This window comes from Antechinus flavipes, chromosome 2 (assembly GCF_016432865.1).
Source record: "Antechinus flavipes isolate AdamAnt ecotype Samford, QLD, Australia chromosome 2, AdamAnt_v2, whole genome shotgun sequence".
Taxonomy (NCBI): Eukaryota; Metazoa; Chordata; class Mammalia; order Dasyuromorphia; family Dasyuridae; genus Antechinus; species Antechinus flavipes.
The window spans coordinates 669048135-669064698 of record NC_067399.1 but is presented as its reverse complement, the minus strand read 5'-3'; positions in this window follow the sequence as shown (position 1 = coordinate 669064698).

Sequence of the window (16564 nt, the reverse complement as noted above, 5' to 3'; positions counted from 1 at the left end):
AGTTGAGAAAGATTAAGTAATTAGCCCAGTATCACACAACTAATAGGTTTTGGAGGTAGGATTTGAAGTCACTTCTATCTCCAAGTAAAGATCTCTATATAACCTAGCATTTTTCCAGTATAATATAATTTACTTCAAGGCTGGGTTGGTTTCAAGTATGACATGTTTCTAAAAATGTGGCTTAGTGTGTTCCAAATAGTATATAAATACACATATGCATGCATGCATACACAATCTATATGGGACTCAATTTCCTTTCCATTAAAAGATCCTTTTTATCTCTAAATCCCCCAAATATCTCTAAACTTACTTCTAAGTCACAAATATAGCCATGAAATATTTGGTAAGAAATATCAGTTTTGGTGCATACAATGATAGACAAACTTTGTTTTTAATGGATCAAAACTTGAGACAATGAAGAGTAGAATTTGAATTAATATTTCAAGGGGACCATTGGAAGAACTGAATTATTTTATAATTATGACAGCAATTTGTTCCCCCAGAGTCACTTCCAAGATCAGAGTCCTTTGAAATCTTGTATCCACTGAATTCTATGATTTGAGATAAGAAAAGAAGCCATAACAAAACCCCCGGGGAAGGAATAAGCAATCCATACTTACAAAAATAATGATAACAATCATCATATGGTTACCTAAATTTCATTTCAGTTTATCAGTTCTTCAGTTTGTCTTATCAATTGTTTTGTAATCAGAGCAAAATCAGACGTGGCTCCTTTTCCAAATTCTAGGAACAGTCATTCAAAGTTAAGAGTGAACTGAATTCTGGTTGTAAAGTTTCCTCAGGCCACCTCCTAACAATACATTCCCTAAAAGCTAGCTGGGAAAGAGGGTCACACATTGAAGAGTAGAGTCAATAAATCACTTGTCAAAATAGGCTTTCATTTATATTCTACATATATATTTTTCAAAGTTTCCAAATTTATTCTAAAATTCATTAGAGATTATTTTGAAAAAAAAATCAGTAGCTCTCTGTGGATAGTCAGGAATTAAGAGTAAGTTAAAGTAATTTGAGTTTAAGTGAGAGTGACTCAGTTATTTTCAATTAAATTATATGGTTCTTATAATAGTAAGACTCTTAAATCTCAAATTGCTACCAAATAACTTTATGAATTATACAAGATAAAAGAATACAGAGGCCCATAAAAATGATTGTCTCTTCTGCTTTTTGGCAAAAATAGAGACCATATGCATGTTATAAGATTTAATGAGTAGTGCAGGACTCTTACAATCCAGGCTCTAGTCATTTCACCAAGCTGTTTATCTTATTAACAATCTTAACTCATGTTGAGTATCTGTAGGTCTCAGATTTGGCTTACTCGTCATTTGCAGAATCACTGCAATTTAACAAATATAATTTAGCCATAAGATTCCAGCTGGTTAGAAAGACAAAAGTTCTAACTGGAAGACAGAATTGGAACAAAGAACATAGCTTTCTGTACTTCATTTTGAAAGATGGAAAGAATTTAGACTGGAATGAAATTTAGGATTTATGTTTCCAAAGACTTCCCTGTATGGAAGAGGAAAATGACAGTCAGAAATATAATGTCATTTGTCTAAGATAGCAATGATTGTAGCAAGATTGTTTGAAAGAAGTTGTCTAACACCAGCTTCTTTATCTTATATCAGGCTAGCTCAGTCAAGGTCATTTAGAGTCAAGGAATTTTTTTTTAATCTCTATTTCATACATACATATATATATATATATATATATATATATATATATATATATATATTAAATCACTAGTCTAACCCTTTCTTTAAAATAGTTTGGGAAACAATGTTGTTTAGATATTCCTGAAATATATGTCAAATGTATATAGATAAAAGTTATGATTTTTTTTTCATTTTGGTTTATTATCATAAGATAATGTTCTTTTTATACAGACAAGGAAGCTGAAAAATCTAGCAGTTTAGTAGATTAAGTCTAAGATCACCTAAGTAGTGAGTGACTAAGGCAGAATTTGAACATAGATGATTCAGAATCAGGCATCAAAGGGTGACCATCCATGAGAACTTAATTTCTTTAAATGAATGTTTACTTATTTCAATAAATAGGTTTTCTAATTTCTTTTCTCATGTTAGAATAAGAATAATAAGGAAGTGATACCAATATATCTAAGCAAAAAACGAAAATATATATGAGCAAAAGTCATTCCTCAATAAATGTTTAAAGAATATGAACAAATAGCTCTTCAATGAATTTTGCAGTAATAAAAAATATATAAAAGAATGCCACAGACCACCTGTTATGATAAACTTGACTTTTTATTTTATACATAAAACTTGGCAATACAGGCATAATCCATTCAGAAGATGGTAAACATCACTATATTAATATATCTTCTTAAAGGCATGTATTGTTCCACTATTTTGTAAATTAATTTGTAATGATGTGGAGAAAATGACTAAAGTAACCATACTCTTTGGACCAATATATCCTACTGCTAGGTATATACTCCATGGAAGTTAATAATGAGAAGAAATATGTAACCTTTCTTTTTATCTTTGATTTCCTTAGTGTATATGTTTAGCAGTAGGATCTCTGGTCTGAAAGTTATGGTCATTTCAGTAAATTCTTTAAATTATATTTTTCCCAAAAATGGTATATATCTATATCTATACCTACAGATATTTATATCTTATCGTTTTTGTCTCTATCTGTATCTATACTTAAATCCATTCTTGTTCTTCAGTCATTTTAGTGGTGTCTGACTCTTAATGAACCCATTTGGAGTTTTCTTGGCAATCTACTTCTGTATAATTCTATATCTATATAATTAATATTTATATCTACCTATATTTTATATATTACACTACTAACTTATATAGTCCTTTAAAATAAGCAAGCCCAAGTATATATAAATTCTATTGTATCAAATCCAATTAGAAGTTCTGATATAGTAGTAGTAGTAGCAGTAGTAGAAATCACTAGCATTCTTATAGCATTTTAATATTTGCAAAGGGCATTGCACATGTTATCTTATTTGATTCTCAAATAATTCTAGGGGTGGATATTATTATTATTTTCATGTACAGATGAAGTATTTGAGGCATTTTAGGTTAAGTGACTTTCCCAGGGTTATACATCAAATGAATATCTGAGGCAAGATTTGAATTTGTGTCTCCCACACCAATTTCAATCTTGTAGCCACTATGAGACCAAACTTTCTAAATCTAACCAATATAGAAATCTCTCTGTTCCCTTATTGTCAAGTTCAAAATAAATATTTCTATTAAATTAGTGTTCAGCAAAAAGGTACAGTATTTACTTGTTTTAATATAGCCCCATTGAATTAAATCAAGAATGTGAATTTTCATCTTATTATCTTATATTATATATACTAAGCCCCAAATATTCACACTTCATTGTTCATGATTTCTTTCTTTGTTTTTCATAACTTTTCCATTAAAATTTTTGGTTTATTCAACTCATAAACATAGCAACTGTCACTGATGGCAATAGGAGAAATATATATGAGATCTTAGATTTAGAAGTAGAATCATTGAAATTTCTAGCTAATAATGAGAAAAAAAGATAGCTAATTATGATGCAAAGGTAGTTAAAACCGATGCTCTATGGATGTTTTATTTATTTTAGGTTGCTACAAAAGGCAGGCTCAAATGCCATTTGCCCATTCTTCAATTTCTAATTGAAGAAACTGAGACACTGAACACTCATTGACTTTCCTAAGGAAATATAGGTAGTAGACTACAGAGGAAGAATTTGAGATCAGATAGTCCCTTGATTATCAATCTAGCATTCCAACCACTATACCACAATTCTTCAAAATTCAAAATTGTAAAAGACAGACATTTAACTGTGTAATAATGACAAGAAAATAAAGACTGGAGTAACAAGACGAGTTCAGATTTTGATTCTGCCCATGGGAAACTAGCTGTGTTACTTAATTTTTTCTGATCTGGAAAATGAAGGTATAGCTGGCATGCATACTTAACTCCTCTTCATTTTTTTTTTTTTGGAAGGCTGGAGGATTGATAAATAAAATTCTCATAATGCCTTCATTTATAGAGAGTAGACACTCACCTTTTGGTTGCACTCCACTCTATATCAACTGCTCTGATAAGTTTCAATTTCACAAAACAAGATGGTGGTGGGGCATCACTGGTATGTTCCCATGTAGACTTTCATACTTTTGTTTGTATTTATCTCTTTCATTAGATTGTATGCTCCTTGACGACAGAAACTCTGTTTTTTTATTAATTGTATGCTTAACACTTATCACAGTCCCTAGCATATATTAGATGCTAAATAAATATCTGTTGCATTACATAGATGAGACAAAACTGAGAAAGATAGATGATGTCTTTATACTTACAAGCCTGAGCACTGTATTGAATTGAGTAACATGAAATCTACCAGTGGGATAAATGAAGACCTATATGCCATGGTTTAAAGGAAAATCAAAATTGAAAGTACAAAAAGGAATTGGGAATGGTTAGATGGCCATTTTTTTTTTCTGAAAACAAACACAGACAGACAAAAAAGAACCCTGGAAATTTGCACAGATTGTTATCTCATTGTGTGTCAGCAGGGTGATATAAAAACTTCCCCTGCCCACACCCACAACTAATGAGAGCTAATAGAAGCCAAGTTTCTATACATAAGGAGATATTAGTCCCACTATCCTTTAATAGCATCTGTAATTTTGAGATCATGAGTGGTAACTCCAGCAAAGACAAAATTGGAGAATACCCAGAAGACTACACCAAAGACCCTTAGGTCTTCACATCCATTATGTCTTAGCTGTTATCCATTCTTCTCCAAGAGGCCCAAAATGACATCACTGTTAGAATTAAGCCATAGTGTTTCCAACTATAGGTTCTCAGATTGATCTGAGTTCAGAAAATTCTTCCAAAGAGAGAAAAAATATTCCATGTGAATTTTTATAATGGATTCTCGAAATATGTGCTTAAAAAAAAAGCTATTTCAACTTCACTTTGCTCATAGAGTACATCATTTTCTTTGATAAACACACTTAATGCTTAGCAGTCCTGTAGAAGTAATTCCGGGTCTCACAATCCATTTCAAAAATCACATATAAATAGTAGTTCAAGGAACTGGGGAGGATTAGCTTTGAGATGAGAAGATATCCTTACTTTTTTTTTTTAATATGTCAAGTCTACTTATCTGCTATCAATAATGAGAAAAATACAATATAATTATGTTTCAAAAGCAGCAAAATTGATAGTTGCAGAATGTTAGATTTCTTTTCATTTGCAAAAGAAAATAAAACTAATCATTTAAGTTTAAAAACATTGGTTAATTAGCTGTACAATCAGTTCAAAAGATGTTGATACCTTCTAATCTGATAAAATTCAGAAAAAAATTGAAGAAATTTAGAAATATGAACTAAAGAAGAGAACGTCTTTTGGTCTTATCAATTAAAGCTCCTAATTAGCATTAATCACCTATTTTTAAATTTTCATTATTATTTGTATTTTTATTATCTAATAATGCTAACATTTTAAAGTTCTGTAAAGCTTGCTGAATGCTTTCCATATGTTATTTCATTTCATCCTCACCGAACATCAGTGAGGTCTTCATTTTACAGATATCTCATTATCAGACATTCTTTTAAGAAACACAGATACGTACATATACTCCTACCACATACATAAACACACACATACACGCATCCCTAAATTTTATGGATTAGTGATGTGAAGTCATGAAATATATTGGGGTTGTTTGCAAGAATTTCATACTCTTCTAGACTGCTAAATGTAGACAAGATTCTATCTCCTTTTTCAGTGGTGAATCTTCAAAAATCTATTGAGAAGACAGATTTCTTGAAACTATCGAGGTTAAACCAAATGTCATATTCTCCTATCCTCTCCTCTGTCCACATTGATTATGGCTTTTTAGACATTAGAATTATAACACTTTAATTTTTCCCTAAGGTGTGAGATAGGGTGTATGCTTGGAGAAATGTCATAGGTTCAGAACTCTACAAGAATGCCAATTCTTAGAGCCAGTAGGCAACTACATATACTGATAGATGGATGCTTCATCAATCCTTCCAGAATGGAAAACAGTACATCCATCATACCAAAAAGTAAAAGTTACATTTTTGGCAAATAAGTTCTCGAAATTTTAGCTTTGAATATTGCTGATTGAAAAAAAATGTTAGGGAATCTAGGTTAATAGATAAGGATAGGTTGGAATTAATATTTTATTTCTCTGGATAAATTATTTTAAAATGCATCAGTTCTCATAAACAAGGTTGTCCATTCCATCTATGTCCAATACATCCATTGTTTTTGTTGTTGTTGCAGTTGTCATTTTGCTTCTTTATTGTTTGCTTTTTATCGTTGTTGTTGTTTTTCTTGGCAAAATTACTTATTGAAAAATTTAGACCAGATTTATCCTGGAGTATCTCAAAATTTAAATAAATAAAGTCTGAATGAATGAGCTTCATTTCTAATGGCCTGAGTGACTTGGTCAAGAGTTTACTTTCAAGCTGGACTAAATTTTTTACACTGACCTAATAAGAGACTATTATCACCATTTAAAATAATAATTTAAAAAAAGTTTCAATAGATATATTATACCCTTTATAATGTTCAAGACACTGTTGTAGGGCTAATAATATTCAAAATAAGAACAACAACAACAATAAAACAGAATATTACATCAGAGAGTATATATATTTACTTGTTAATAGTCCCAGATAGGATAGTGGAGATTTTTCTTGCTGTTTTGCTCTCTGTTGACATGTTTATTGACTTATGTTTAGATACCCTGATACTTCAGGAGAGAAGAATGGAAAGTATTCGTTCTTTCTGATATACCTTTTTTTTCTTCTAACTTTTAACTAGGTTTTTAATAAATTATGTTCATTCCAGCAAAAACAATTGAACAAATACATCCATATACTTGTCATGAACATCCTATAGACAGAAGAAACCTGATAGTGGACTAAAGAAAAAAAAGAAGTAATAATACATCTCTCATTTCAATTCAGAGTAACTTCAGATGGTGTACTATTAAACTGACAATACAATTTAGCATGTGATTTTAATAATAAATATGAATTACAGGCTTCTTGTGTTTTGTTGATCATCAATATAAAGAAATCAATTTGTTTCCCCAAGCAAAATGTCTCAGTAGGTATTTGATTTACCTCTTGCTTTTGAAATAATTAAGTCTTTATTATATTATAGCATATTTGGAAGAATTTATTTCGCATTTGCTTTTTCTTTAGCTCTTAAGGAATAGTTACGTTTTTTTTTTTTTTTTCTGGATTGTAGTGCTATCATCATGTCAAATGGAAAGTCATCCACAAAATGATATGGGTGCATTTGGGATGATGAATTAACAGTACTAGTTGATGTCATTAATGTCATGTAAATGTCATGGTGACATTAATTTGATTTTTTTCAGGATTGCTCCATAGAAGCAGAGCTAAATTACTAAAGTATTACAAATTAAGGACAAAACTAGTATGAGGTCATAGGAATTATGCTTCTATCCAAGAGTTGTATTCCCACATTTTTATCTCTCACCTGCCCCCATTTTTCCATTTCAGATTCTCTTGGAAGTTATACAATTTCCCCAGGATTCCTTCCAATTAAGTTATGATAGTCTTCCTGGGGGATCATTGACAATGGCACCCAATGCTAAAAATAAGTCAATTCTCAAGTTGCAATCCTATGATTGATCATTATTTCATGCAAGCATTTATGAAGAACTGTGTATCAAGAACTATTCTAGAGACTGGAGATGCAAAGTAAAAATGAAACAGGTCCTCCTGTAAAAGAGCCTACATTTTCCTAGGGAGGAGAGAGATATTATCTGTGTCAATACAAAGCAATTTAAATTTGATTTTGTTGGTGAAATAAGAAAAGCACTTAGCCTGTGGAGAAGATGAGGTTGATACCCTTTAGAAGGGAATAAGATACTTAAAGCATTGTGTTATGGGCCAGAACTTGAAAAAAGGTGTTAACTCACTGGAATTGATAGATATAATGCTTATGTACTTAAATTTACACCTTTGAGAGTTCACACATTAGCTCACACATTAGAGTTCACAAGTTCGGGAGATTTACAAGTTAGGAATCCATGATTCCACTCTCGGAGGAGGAGTCAACCTTTGAGGTCACACCTCTAAAAGAGCATATAAAAGGACAAGCCTCAACAAGGAGTAAGTTGCGTAGAACTGGAGATTCAGAGAGAGCTGGAGGCTGAAGCTGGCAGAGGCAAAGGACAAGCTGCATGAGTGCTTGGAACCAAGCAGAGAGATAGGCCTCTAAGAAAGTTAACTAGACTATTTTGAAGGAGACAATAAAGGACTGAACTTTTAACAGCTGGTTGCATTTGGAGTGATTATTGATCAGAATTGAAACTAAGGCTGCCTCCAGAAGGCCTGCCCAAGAAACCTGCTCCCAGAGAACGATCATATTTTAGAAAAGAAGAGAACACTACAACGTTGTAGAAACTTTTTTTTTTTAGGAGGAAGTTCATCAATGGGGGAAAGGGAATGCAAAGTTATCCCTATCCCTTCTAGAGATTATAGTTCCATCATTTTTAAGTATTTATGAAATGCTTACAATGTGCCATGGATCTATTATCCATATAATTATTAGCATGTATTTACACATATGTATGGATATATTCATTTGTGCATGTGTATGCAAATTAGTTGAAGAGTTTGGGGGTTAAAGACAAGGTAGAAGCTTATGCTATAACTGAGTGTCAGTGGAGCAATAAGATTTTAGGAGTCAGATAAATAAATTTGAGGGAGTGGAAGTAGACTGCAGAGACAAAACAAACAAATAAATGAATAAAGAAAGAAAGAAAAAGAAAGAAATCGAGTCTCCTGTAAAACTTGATTTACAATTGAATTATAAAGCAGGAGTAATAATGTAAAATAAGTTTTGAAGGCACATTGAATTGATATAAATAGTGAAAGGAAAGGAAGAAGCATTTATTAAATGCCTATGAAATTCCATCCACATTCAGAGAGAGAACTATAGAGACTGATTGCAGATCAAAGCATACTATTTTCATCTTTTTTGTTTTCTTTTTCTTTCTCATGGTGTTATGCCACTGTTCTCTTTTAATGTCCTGACTCAGTTTCCCTAATTATCCTGACTCAGTTTCCCTAATTGTTCTGTGTTGGAATCCTTACTAACTGCTAATTAATTAGAGTTGATTTAATCTTACAAGAAGATTTTGACCAGAACCTGAAACAAGGTACTAAGTAGAACTAATTAATACAAGGCTTGTGTTCACACCTTTACTCATTGGAGTTCAATGAGTTCACACCTCCCTTGAAGTTCTTTGGGCCAGAGAGCACTATGGGAGAAAACCCACAATCCCTCTCTTGAAGGAGCATAAATAGAGCTTCAATGGGCCAGTCAAAGAAGTTCTTCAGAGTGAAGAAGCTACAAGTCGAGATTTCAGCGGAGTTACGCCAGAAGCCCTCTCTCCAAGGCAAAGCAGAATATTTTCCACTTGGCTAGCTGGTGGCAGAAGAAGTTCTTCAGAGTGAAGAAGCTACAAGTCGAGATTTCACCGGAATGACATGAAGAGTGGAGCTGGCTGGAGGCTGAAGAAAGCAGAGGCAGAGGCTGAAGGACCAGACCTTTGGATTTGGCGACATTCGGAGAGAGCTCTTGGAACCAAGCAGAGAGATAGGCCTCTAAGCTAACTGGGCTATATTGGAGATAATAAAAGATGTGAACTTTCATCACCTGGCTGCATTTGGGAAGAAGATCACCACAGTTCTGCTTCAATTTATAATTATTCTGCAAAATCCTGTAAAACCTCCCCTCTCTCTTTATCAGAATATTTGATTAGGATAAAAGATCTCATGTTGTAGAATATCAGAATGCCTCTCCCACTCTCAAGCTATTAGAATATCAGATACTGCCTTAACAAGATGCCTCTCACCATCTCTGGGATTCCTCTACTCATTATGTCATCCCATCTTCTATGACTCACCCTATCACTCTCAGTACCCTGACGTCACCCTTGCTTCAGCCTACCCCCCTGAGTCTGAGCCACGTTTACATAGGTCATTGAGAGCTCACATTGTTTGCTGGATTCTTGGAGACAATAGTCTCATTGAGCCCTGAGACTAAACCATGGATCCATTTGGTCACAGTAAATAGCTCCCTTTTAAATAAATTATTAAATACCCTCTAATAAGTATCTTGCCTAAGTTTCTCTGACATTACAAAGGGTTTTCCCATTTTATTCTGATTGTTGTTTCACAATGTAACTAACATGGAACTATGTTTAAATTGGTTGTGCATGTATAAACTATATTAGGTAGTTTGTTATTTGGGGGAAGTAGAGGAGAGAAGCAGAAAAATTTGGAATTCAAAATCTTACAAAAAATGCATCTTAACTGTTTTTACATGTAATTAGAAAAAATACTATTTAAATGAAGGGAAAAAAAAAAAAGATGAGCATTGTCTTGAACAAAAGTGAGTTTCATAAGAAAAAAATATAATCTTTCAATCTTCAGAATATAAATCTTTGAGTAGTCTTGTTCATGACAAGTTTTTTTCTCCCTTCATAGTAACAATTAGTAATTTCAAAATTGTCTTTTCACTCTTCTTTCAGGTTTATAAAGGCAATAATGCTCTGTAGATGAATCAATAACAACTCTTCCAGATACAGCCTTCATTGGATGTTCTTTCCTCATTTCCTGAGGAATTAATTAGAATATTTCTTGGAAATACATCGCCATTTCTTGAAATTGTTTTTTTTTTAATTTTATTTATTTATTGTCTTTCATTTTCCTTAACTGTTGGTGCCACTGATTTTGTTTTATCATGGGTTTAAATCAATTGGTCAATCAATACACAGGCATTTCTCAAGTCCTTAATTGTGTTTCAATTTATTAAGCATTTAAGCAAAAATAAGTAGGCTTTATTTATTTTTGAAACTTTTTTACTTTCACCAACAATTGCTTCAATATGTCACAAAACTATGGAAAATTTTCATTAAATAATAAAATTTAAAAATAATGATTAAAAATACAATAAAAAAGAGCAATGAATTTTTTTATGTATAATAGCAAATCAAGAATCAGTTGCTAAAGATTACAGAAACAATAGGTATTATCATTAGAATTTAGACCTGTCCTCTGATTCCATGCTCATTGGATTGATACTGGAACAAGTGAGATTTTTGCCAGTCTGTTTCTAACTACCTCCTTCAAAAGTGGACTAGCCTCCAGTAGCTACAAAATATCTAGTAAATGAGAATAGTGGTTCACTTATTTAAAATGGAGAAAGCAATGAGAGGGCATACATATATTACACACACACATATATGCACATATGTGTGTGTATATATACATATATATACATATATATATATATATATATATAGAGAGAGAGAGAGAGAGAGAGAGAGAGAGAGAGAGAGGGAGAGAGAGAGAGAGAGAGAGAAATAGAGAGAAACAGAAAGAAGGAGAAAGAGAGAGAGAAAGGGCAAATAGAGAGAGAGACAGGTAGACAGAGAGAGGGAGACAGAGAAAAGGAGACAAAGAGACAGACATAGACACAGACACAGACCCAGATTCTAGATATCTATCTGATATCTCTAGGATATATCACATTATCTGTCACATAATAGACCCTTAACAAACGTTTATCCTTAAAAAAGAATCATGGGAATAAAGTAATTTCATCTTATCACTACTTCTACCAAATATTTTAATTACTTTTGGCTTGGTTTTAGTAAAGGTAATTTCCTTCCATTACTGGCAAATTCAGAATTGGAATTAGCATAGCACCCTAACATGAGATATCTGGTGATATAGTGGAAAGATGATTGGACCCATATTAGCTGTGTAATCTTGGGCAAGTAACCACTGTTTGTATCAGTTTCCTCATTTGTTTAGAAGATGTAATAATAGAATCTACTTTGTATGGTTGTGTGAGTGGAAAACTGTGGCAAAACATGATAATATTTGTAAAAATATTTAACAATACTTTTCACCAGGCAGGCCCTCTAAATAGCACAAGGGATAAAGTAGGGCCAAAAATCAGAAAGACTCATGCTTCCAAGTTTAAGACTGGCTTCAGATATTTATTAATTATGTCACCCCAAACAAGGCACTAAACATGTGTGTCTTTGTTTCCTCATCTGTAAAATGAGTTGGATAAGAAAATGATAAATATTTTCAGTATCTTTGCCAAAACAACAACAAGAACAACAACAACAAGAACAACAACAACAACAACCAAAAATGGGGTCACAAAGTATTGTATATAATTGAAATTACTGAGTTATATCTACTGGTCATCCTGCCATTTAGGGGAGGGAGTGGGGGGAAGGAGGGGAAAAATTGGAACAAAAGGTTTGGCAATTGTCAATGATGTAAAATTACTCATGCATATAACTTGTAAATAAAAAGCTATTAAAATTTTAAAAAAAGAAAAAAAATGCTCTCAAAAAAAATACTGAGTTATAAAAAATGTGACATAGCAGGCACTACATAAATTATTTAATTAGAATCTTCCTGGCACACATATCACAAAGAGAGAATACATATAGAGTAGTATGTGATAAGTATTTGTTTCAGGGATGTTGAACTCTTGTTGAACAAAATTGTGAGTTGAATAGCTGGTGTTGATTAGAACATTGAACTTGGCAGTGGGAAAATCTGAATTCAAATATTTTGAATACTTATTAACAGTGGGAACTATTTACATTCATTTCCCTTATATTTAACTCTTGCAAGTATATAGACACATGCAATATGTTCCTTGAATATGATGGCTGTATAATTTCTTTCTTTGTGTTGCAAGCCTATTTTATTTTATTATTATTATTATTTTGTAATAACATTTTTATTGACAGAACCCATGCCTGGGTAATTTTTTACTTCTCACTCACTTCTGTTATGATTTTTCCCCTCCCTCCCTCTACCCCCTCCCCCAGATGGCAAGGAGTCCTATACATGTTAAATAGGTTACAGTATATCCTAGATACAATATATGTGTGCAGACATGAACAGTTCTCTTATTGAACAGGGAGAATTGGATTCAGAAGATATAAATAATCTGGGAAGAAAAACAAAAATGCAAGCAGTTAACATTCATTTCCCAGTGTTCTTTCTTTGGGTGTAGCTGCTTCTGTCCATCCTTGATCAACTGAAACTGAGTTTGATCTCTTTGTCGAAGAAATCCACCTCCATTAGAATACATCCTCATATAGTATCATCATTGAGATATATAATGATCTTCTGGTTCTGCTCATTTCACTTAGCATCAGTTCATGTAAGTTTCTCCAGGCCTCTTTGTATTCATCCTGCTGGTCATTCCTTACAGAATAATAATATTCCATAATGTTCATATACTACAATTTACTCAACCATTCTCCAATGGATGGGCATCCATTCATTTTCCAGCTTTTAGCCACTACAAACAAGGCTGCCACAAACATTTTGGCACATAACAGTTCCCTTTCCCTTCTTTAGTATCTCTTTGGGGTATAAGCCCAGTAGAAACACTACTGGATCAAAGGGTTTGCACAGTTTGATAACTTTTTGAGCATAATTCCAAATTGCTCTCCAGAATGGCTGGATGTGTTCACAGTTCCACCAACAATTTATCAGTGTCCCTGTTTTCCTACATCCCCTCCAACATTCCGCATTATATTTCCCTGTCATTCTAGCCAATCTGACAGGTGTGTAGTGGTATCTCAGAGTTGTCTTAATTTGCATTTCTCTGATTAAAATGATTTGGAGCATATTTTCATATGTCTATAAATAGTTTCAATTTCTTCATCTGAGAATTGTCTGTTCATATCCTTTGACCATTTATCAATTGGCAAATGGCTTGATTTCTTATAAATTAGAGTCAATTCTCTATATATTTTGGAAATGAGGCTTTTATCAGAACCTTTTACTGTAAAAATATTTTCCCAGTTTATTGTTTCCCTTCTAATGCAAGCCTATTTTCTTGAATATAGTAGGTCTTAGTAATTGATTCCTTCATTAATTCGACTCATATCCTAATTTTTAAAATCTTTATGGATTCCATAACCTGTCTAGTAAATTTGATATCACCTAGGTCTTTCTATTTTTTGCAAGTATAATAAGGATATAATTTTTGCCTTTATTCAAATCAATGCATCCTATGCCCTCACTTTATAAAGTAGGAAATTGAGGTTATAAGAAGAGAAGTGACTTCTTCAAGATCACATCGATCATTAATTAAAAAGCCAGGATTTGAACTGATTTCCTCAAAGTTAATTCAATACTTTTTTTTTCAAGACATTGTTTAGTCTTTGTGAATGAGAACTCTCTTTTGTGCATCACTTAACTATTTTTGTTCTTGTAATTCAAAATAGTCTCCATATATATTGAGAAAGATAGATCATCATAAATATATGTGTATGGGAATTGGAAAATTCAGGAGTGCATATTATAGAATCCATAGCTTAGGAAATTACATATCTGTGACTTACACATATTATTAAAGGAGTAAAATCTTAGTTTAGAAGAATAATATTGAAGATCTAAAGATGTGGGGAGGACACATTTGAAGAATTTGAGCATTAGCCACTTCTTCAATAGAAAACAATCATGAATGATTTTTGTATACAGGATAATTGTTATGGGAGAATATATTGAAATAATAATTTTTTGTTTTGTATGAGAATGTAACTTAATTTCATTTTTTTCCTTGAAATGTTTCCAGAAAAATTTAGTATTCCCTGAACACTGTTTTGAATTTCCCCAACATATTGATTAATTCATGGTAATATCCCCACAGGGACATTTATTATGGTAAGTGGTTTGGGGAGAGAAAGGAAGATGAGCATAGAGAGTAGATTCCACATTAATGGATACATAAATTAATTGGTTATTACTAATTGTCCTTTCCCTAAGCAATTGAATCATATAAGAAAAGTGAAGAGCAAGGAAGGAATTAATTTCTGCAATAAACTTTAGAATGTGATATTTCTACATTGATGGCCATTATAACAAGTTGGTATAACTAACTATTTACCTATAGCATTCTGATGTTTCTATGCATTTTGTACGTGTGTGTTTGTGTGTTATAGAGAGAGAAAAAGAGAAAGAGAGAGAAACAGAGAGAAGGAGAGAGAGAGAAAGAGAGAGAGAGAGAGAGACGGCAAATAGAGAGAGAGAGACAGGTAGACAGAGAGAGGGAGACAGAGAAAAGGAGACAAAGAGACAGACATAGACACAGACACAGAAACACACACAAACACACACCCACACACCCACACACACACAGAGTCATTCTTTTTTTTCTAGGCCTTATTAAAAAAGATGTGCTAAAGAAAATCACTTGTCAGCTTGTATTTCTAGTTCATTCAAAAATTTTAGGAGGGAGAAACTGATATTTTTGACCTCCTAAATAAAAAAAAAAGTGATGTCCACCTGTGATGGACTTGACTCTTCTCAACAATTGATGGTGATTCAAAGCAATTCTAAGACTTGGGATGGAAAATGCTATTTGTATTCAGAGTGAGAACTATGAAGACTGAATGTAGAACAAAGCATAGTATTTTTGCATTTATTTGTTTTCTTTCTTGTTTTTTTTTTCTTTTTGTTCTGATTTTTTTTCATACAACATGACAAATATGGAAATATGTTTAAAAGAATTGCTCATATTAAGCCTATATTAGATTGCTTGCTGTCTTAGGAAGGGAAGAGATGTGAGGCAGAGAGAAAAAGATTTGGTACACAATGTCTTACAAAAATTAATGTTGAAAAGTATCTTTACGTATATTTGGAAAAAATAAAATAATATTAAAAAATAAAAACAAATAACTTCAGTGTAGAAAACAAGAGACATATACGATAAAGCTTTAAAAGAAAACCAAGACTTAAGAAAAGCCACAATAGAAAATTATATCAACTTTTTCAAACACCAGTTGTGAATTATTTTCCTGTTAATTCTTATCAATTTTTTAAATTAAAATAATAAAACTGATCTGAATTCATAGAATCATATATTTTGAGCTGAAAGTGCTTTAGAATTATTTAACCCTCTTTCTTAGTAGTCAAGGTAGTAAAAGCAAAGATTCATCTGAGCTGTCCATCAAACCAGTTTAAATGACTTTAAGTAAATATTAGAATTGTAGACCATAAAAAGAGAGTTTAGTAATTTTCCGGCACAAAACAACTTAGCGATTAGCATGAAAGTCTGTTGCCCTGGATGATAGAGGAACTATGTTCAGTGCAGACCAGACTACAGCAAGCCAAAAACAGGTTTTGGGAAAATAAATGGCAGTACTGGTGGTTTACAGACCATTCAATCCACAGATGATGAAGGGGCCAGACAACTGGTCAGAAAGAGATTTATAGAAATCACTTTGATAGCACTGAGGGATATGACTCTGTGGAATTGCCCATACTTGGATCTGAATCCCAGTTCTGGGTGTTAGTCCCAGAATGAGAAGGAACACTAGCACACTAGGGCTGACCAAAGTGGGGTGATAACCCCAGTCACAGTTCCATAGTAGAAAACCATGCTTCAGGTTCTTCACACACCAGAATCTAGTACAGAAACATACCTCTCTC